We start from the raw sequence: 7,500 nt of genomic DNA, 5'->3' as shown, positions 1-7,500 counted from the left end.
TCAAACCAATTAGATATTCAAGATGTTTTAGATAAATTACAGCAATGGTCTGAAAAGTGGCTAATGAAATTTAACACAAGTAAATGCAAGGTAATGCACATAGGTAAAAATAACAGTAAGTACGAGTACAAGTTATTTGGAAATTCGTTAACAAAAATGGATAGTGAAAAATATCTCGGCGTAATTATCAGTAACGACCTCAAATCATCCAAGCAGTGTATTTCAGTCTCTGAGAAAGCAAATAAGATTCTAGGACTGATTGCGCGATCTTTTGATTTCAAAAGCCCATCACTCATTAACAAGCTATATAAATCGTTAGTTCGTCCACATTTGGAATATGCTGTTTCAGTATGGTCACCGAATCTCATTAAAGACATTGAAAGACTGGAAAAAGTGCAACGGCGAGCCACAAAACTGATTCCAAATATCAAAAATAAATCATACGAAAATCGACTAAAACATATAAATCTGTTTTCCCTAAAAAAGCGAAGACTCAGAGGTGACTTGATACAGGTCTTTAAGATTTTAAAGGGAATTGACAACATCAAAAGTGAAAATTTTTTCACATTGAATGAGAATCAGACAAGAAACAATGGTCTCAAACTGTCCGGAAAGAGATTCAATTTGGAAGTAGGTAGAAACAACTTTGCCAACCGTGTAGTTAAGAAATGGAATAAACTTCCTGCACAGGTAGTGCAATGTAGTTCAGTTCGAAGCTTTAAGAATAATTTAGATAAACACCTAAGCAAGATGCTGTAATGATTATAATTTATTTTATGTTATTTGTTTTTGTTTTGTTATCATTTGTCTGTCTGATTTTCATTTATTATTAGTTATATGTCAATTTATTATTATTTGCTATTTACCTGTTTGTTAACTATCGAAAGGAAGTCCATTTAGAATCCAAGGCCTTTTTCATACTAGCGGTTTCAATCACGGCGGTTCAGTTACAATGTGAATCAATGGAGGCGTTCACACACAACCGCGCAATTTTTCTTTGCCTATGCAGTACCACGGAGGTGTCTGCACGGATCAAACCGCTAGTGTGAAAAAGGCCTTGGAGCTCCGTGGGAAGCCCCAAACAAATAAAAACTTCCATATGCATTTTTTCTGTGTTTATCTCTAGTTGGAAGCTTCTGATTAGAACAGCTTCTAAGCATTTCGTAACACTTACGTTGCTGTCTTTTGCCTTTATGACTATTAGTATTGAAGATTGCTTTAATATGTTGATGTATGTAGTGATCAGATAAAGAACGTTGTAAAGATCAGGCCCCATAGTATCCATGTACAGATAAGGTACCCCACATATTAGTTTGCAGAGTAGCAACCCCAGAAATAAGCTTGTAAATATAAATCACTCAACAGTGACGACAATTTAACTTAACCTAAGCTTGTTGATTTTTTTTAATTCTTTTAACAAGCATCTAAAGATTAGCTATCCTCAGAGTAAGCTTGTTAAAATCAACCACCCCAAATGTTAGCTTGTTAATTATAAACAATCATCAGGTATCCTGGAGTTCAGGATCTGTACAACGTCCCAGATGAGGTTTTACTCTTTGTTACATGTAGTTAGTTAATCTTTGGAATAAACTTTGGGTAGCGTATCATGTCTACTCGTTCTTAAAAAATCTCTGTCTTTGTTTTGTTTGCGTAAGTATTTGTAAATAACATTACTCTGTTTAATTTTATGCTTGTTTCCTGCTAAAATGTTTATCATAATCAATGACGATGTTCTTGGAATTCGGTAATATATAATGAGGTTTGGTATATACTCATGATTCCTCTCTTTACAAGTCTTATCAGCATGATTCCACAGAACTTTCTCGTCTTTTCTGTAAACAGGTAACACTGTGTTATCTTATTTCTCGAGGCATTTTGGTCGAATGAGTCAGTGTGAAACCTTTTCATCCAGTGTTCAGTTACCTCATCAATGTTTCATACGAGGGGAACAAATTTCACACGTCCAAGGAGACCAGTATTCTAAAGACAAAGCCGGAATGAAAATCAAAAACTCGAACGTCATAAACAAAAATCTGTATTTGTAAATAATCAACTGAGTAGGCATTGATAATTATGTATATTGTTTCAAGTTTTGTTGGCAAACGAGTGAGGTTCTGTGTCTTTTGTGACAAGTTTTATTCGCAAATCTGACGTAGATAAGAGGTGCCACGCTTTGATATATAGTGCAAACAGTGTATAATGAGCGGTGACCTGAAGGGGAATTCAGAATGCGACTGAAATTGTTATATTGGCGTGCATTTATCAAAGTAACTCATGGGGACTCAGAAGTTATCACTACACTGTTAATGATATTGTACAGTAGTTCATGTAGCACGATCTTGTTGGCAATATAGAAATATTATTGGTAAAAAAAAATATAGAAGGACAATAATAAGGAGGCAACATATTGTATCAATGATAATACTCGTGGATGTGAAGTAGATTTTAGGCAATGTACACTAATTCACACAAAATCAGAAGCACGCACACACACACACACACAAACACACACACACACACACACACACACACACACACACACACACACACACACACACACACACACACACACACACACACACACACACACACACACACACACACATCTATGTTTCTATCTTGTTCAGTGAAACCCGAAAGACGTAATTACTGAACGGTTTATCGAAGAAAATGAAATGTTGGAATAAAATATAAATCAGCCCACCGTTTCACTGCTTCTTCATTTGTTCACAGCGTCTTCATGGAGGTAAGGTCTGTATCCGTTATCCATTATCTATACTCTAGTTTATTTTATTGTTTTGACGTTGCTCTTACAACGAATCTTAACGCGTGCTTCCAATAGGTAGCAATGCAATTATGATCCTCTTTTACGACTCTTGTCGCCCGTTTTCTGTGATACGCCCTCATCCCACAACCTCAAACGTACACAGCCCAGAATTCGGAGAAAACGTAGGAAATAGATTTTGGATCCGGGGTTGGAAGAAAATGAGATATCATTTTCGTAATACACATACAGAGATTTAATTTTTTTCTTCTTAGCCTATAGATCTGTTTTTCTCTCTCAACGCAAAATTCCAGCAAATAAATAATTATAAACCCAGTGGTTTTTGGCAAAACAAGAAGACTGTGCTTCCCAGAACTTCTAAAAGAGTTTGCCTAAGATATGCGGAACATGCACTTTTCCCAAAGTGTTGGTTCTGTAGCAATCTACGGTGGTTGCATGCCTTGCATGCGGGAATGTAAAAGTTTACTGCAAATCGAACCCAACCTACATTGGTTTTGGCTATTCTAGCCTTTCCCAGCCTAGCCCTCTTTGCCTGCCATTGTCCAGAGTAGGGTAGCCTAGCTTAGTCTATCTTAGCCTAGCCTATTTTCGAATATCCTTCTTTGCCTACCTTACCTAGAATAGGCTAGCCTAGCCTAGCATAGTTTAGCCTAGTCGAGTCTAGCCTAACCTAGTCTTACCTAACTTAACCTAACTTATCCAAGCAACCTAACCTAACCCAACCCAGACAAATCCAACCTAGCCTAACCTAACCTAACCTAACCTAACCTAACCTAACCTAACCAAACCTAACTTAACGTAACGTAACGCAATGTAACATAACATAGCCTAACCTAAGTCAGCCTAACTTATCCAAACTTAACCTAACCCTACCCAACCCCCAAAAAAACAACCTAACCGAACCTAACCTAACCTAATCAAACCTAACAACGTAATGTAACGCAATCTAACCTAACCTAACCTAAGTCAGCCTAACTTATCCAAACTTAACCTAACCCTACCCAACCCCAAAAAATTCAACCTAACCGAACCTAACCTAACCTAATCAAACCTAACAACGTAATGTAACGCAATCTAACCTAACCTAACTTAGCCTAACTTATCCAAACTTAATCTAACCTAACCCAACCCCAAAAAATCCAACCTAACCGAACCTAACCTAACCTAAACAAACCTAACTTAACGTAACGTAACGCAATCTAACCTAACCAAACCAAACCTAACCTAACCTAACCTAACAACGAATGCATTTTGAATGGGTGTGGGATGGCTGTAGGAACGGGTGTATGCTCTAACTCGGCCACCACCCATATAAGGGGGAAAGGGCCTTTTGGTATATACAGTATACAAGACACGGGCTTCGCTCACCCGTACTTCACCGAATGCTTGGCTTTGCATAGCCACCAAGCATACCAATCCCCCAAGCCTCACCCATCTCGAGCCAAGCCCTCCACCCCATCCCCACACAAACTCCACAACTTTTGCACTCTTGGTGAACTCACGTTCTTCGTGGCATTTCTTTCTAACGGGTCCTCTAAAACTTGTCTTTAGTACCCAATTAGCAAAGCCACTCTTGGTCCGATGCTTGTGTTCTCGGAGAAAATTGTAAATTCCATGAATAAGTTTGTGGCCTCAAGATTTCGTTCAGACGCCGTCAACCCGAGAAGGGTCTTTGGAAAGAAATTTGCTGCCCTTTCTGAAAAATTCAGAGGGTATCCGAAAAGCTCCAACAGACTTCGACAGACTCCGCGACATCAGTTGGCCAACAAAATTTCTTGAGAGTCTGTTTTATCTGTTTTCTACGATGTAGACTTATGTGTCTTCATGTACACCTTCTTGCTGGGTTCAGTCAGTGTAGACACTCACTGTTTTGGAGGTACCCTCGTACCTTTCATCCTGAAGTACATCCTCCCTTGTCTCCGCATTGGTAGCTTACAGCATTCCAGTGATATGTCCATGGCACGTGCTCGACATATCTGTGACGCGTTCATGATATGCCTGGGACAGTTCCACGACACATTATGTCTGCAACATATCAGGGACAGTTCCGGAACATGTTCAAAACACGTCCACAACATGTCCATGATATGTTCTGGCACGTTTTTTACACGTGTGGGACACGTCCGCAACACGTCCGGGGTCTGACTCTCGGCTGATGAAAAGCGTCTGGTATTGGCCAGGTTAAGATCTTTTAGTTATGCAACCGTGCTGAACCGGAGGACAACGCCTTGTGTTCTTCATAATCGACAACCGCATAAGAGGTGTCACGAAAATAAATAAAATAATATGACTATAATAAAGGCAAAAGCGACACTTGATACAAAGGAGAATGCCACGAGAGATGAATAAAAACGCCTTGTGGCAGCTAAAAGACGAATAAAAATGTCTATTTATATATAAGGTGTTCAGATTTATTCTAACAGATCCGGTCGTAGTGTAACTGTTTCTTACCAGCGATTGATTCCGCCATTTATGGTCTTCGTGGGCCGTTCCCCGTGTGCTCTCAGTGTTGTCACCATGTTATCGACATGTTGCAGGCGCACCTCAGGGATTTTGTTTATTTTGGTGGAGTGGGCCTAACCATGGGCATATTGAGGTGTGCAAACTGATACACACACACACACACACACACACACACACACACACACACACACACACACACACACACACACACACACACACACACACACACACACACACACACACATACACATACTAACCACTCAAGCTACTGCACCTCGTGGTGCAGCGGTTAAAATTCTCCCTAACACTACGGCAATCCGTGTTCGAATCCCGTCCAGAGCTAAAATAATTTCAATATCGCTGCGCTGCGGGTTGTTACTCCAAATTTTTTGGGCGGAGAGTTGGGTGTGTATGTGAGTGTTAGGTCACAGTACTACCCATAGATCGGTCATTCGAGTTCTGAGATCTCATCCGGGAGGTTAATAATTGTCAATCACGAATCCAACACGTGATCCAAGACCATGGTGAATCACACACACACACACACACTTACACACACACACACACACACACACACACACACACACACACACACACACACACACACACACACACACACACACACACACACACACACACACACACTTGTGTGGTAATGTACTACTGGACATGGCCATGGAATACACAATGACTCAGTGGGTCAGTGAAAACACCAGATACAAAAATAATGAGGAGCCGTCGAAACTAGATTTAATATTTACAACAGAACTTGAAATTGTGGATAAAATCCGATACAAGACACCAGTTGGAAAGAGTGACCATATACTCATTAAAAGGAAGAAATATACATCGAGAGAAATGAAAAGCATAGGAAAGGAAGATTGATGTACAACAAAACGGACTTTACAAAACTAAAGAAAATCTTCCAGAATGCAAACTGGAAGAAATTTTACACGGAAGAGACAAAATGGAATAGGAAATGGAATATCTTGATGGATAATTACAATTAAGGGGTAAATAGGCACGTACAAAGACAGAAGCGTGAGTGTACATTAAATGCTGGTTCAACAAAAGATGCAGTGAGGCAAAAGACAGAAGAGACAGAGCTTGGAAAAGGTGGAGAAAAGATAAAAAAACAAAAAACAATGGAAAATGGCAAGAGAGGAAAAAAGGAATCATGAAAAGGATATTATAGATAAATGCAAAGAGCAACCCAAGCTATTCTATCGATACGTGAATGGTAAACTTAAAAACAAACAAGAAATGGTGAAACTACGCCAAGGGAATATAAAGTACACGGAAGAATTAGAAATGGCCGAAGTCATGAATAATCACTTCAAATCTGCCTTCACTAGAGAGAAAGCACAATATTGGGACGAAGGTAACGAAAGGCGATCTCCCCCCATGAGCGAGGTAACAATAACACAAAAAGAAATATTGGAACACCTATCAAACCTTGACGTCAGGAAATCACATGGCCCGGATGGAATTGTAAATTGGATTCTAAAAGAATGGAAAGAAGAACTAACGGACAAAATACATAACATAATAAATTGCTCACCCAAAGAAGGAAAAATACCAAAAGACTGGAAAAATGCTAACATTGTACCAATATATAAAGGAGGAAACAAGGAGGAACCAACTAACTATAGGCCAGTCTCACTAACAAGCACTATAGCCAAATTTGTGAGAAAATCATCAAGAATAGATGGGTAAAACACCTGGAAGACAACAATATGATAAACCCAAGACAATTTGGGTTCAGACATGGAAGATCATGTACCACAAACTTAATATGTTTCTACTCAAGATTAATAGACATAGTGCAAGAAAGGAATGGATGGGCTGATTGTGCCTTCCTGGACTTACAAAAAGCTTTTGACAAAGTACCACCCAAAAAATGATTAAAAACAACTGGAACATATAGGAGGGATACAAGGGAACCTACTAAAATGGACGGAGGACTTCTTGATTGGTAGAAAGATGAGAGTAGTGCCCAGAGAACTATATTCAGATTGGAAAGAGGTGATCAGTGGAGTACTACAAGGATCTGTATTGGCTCCAATAATGTTTGCTATTTATGTAAATGACATGGATGATGATGTGAAATGTTACATGAGCTTTTTGGAGACGACGCCAAACTGTTAAGGAAAGTAAAAACTGAAAAGGTTTGCGAATCACTGCAGGAAAACCTGAATAAGGTATGGAACTGGAGTCAGAAATGGGAACTGGACTTCAATATTAAGAAAATT

Source organism: Oratosquilla oratoria, chromosome 6, assembly GCF_046742065.1.
Source record: "Oratosquilla oratoria isolate Oo_2021 chromosome 6, ASM4674206v1, whole genome shotgun sequence".
In the NCBI taxonomy this organism is placed as follows: domain Eukaryota; kingdom Metazoa; phylum Arthropoda; class Malacostraca; order Stomatopoda; family Squillidae; genus Oratosquilla; species Oratosquilla oratoria.
Note: the sequence above shows the minus strand (reverse complement) of the source record.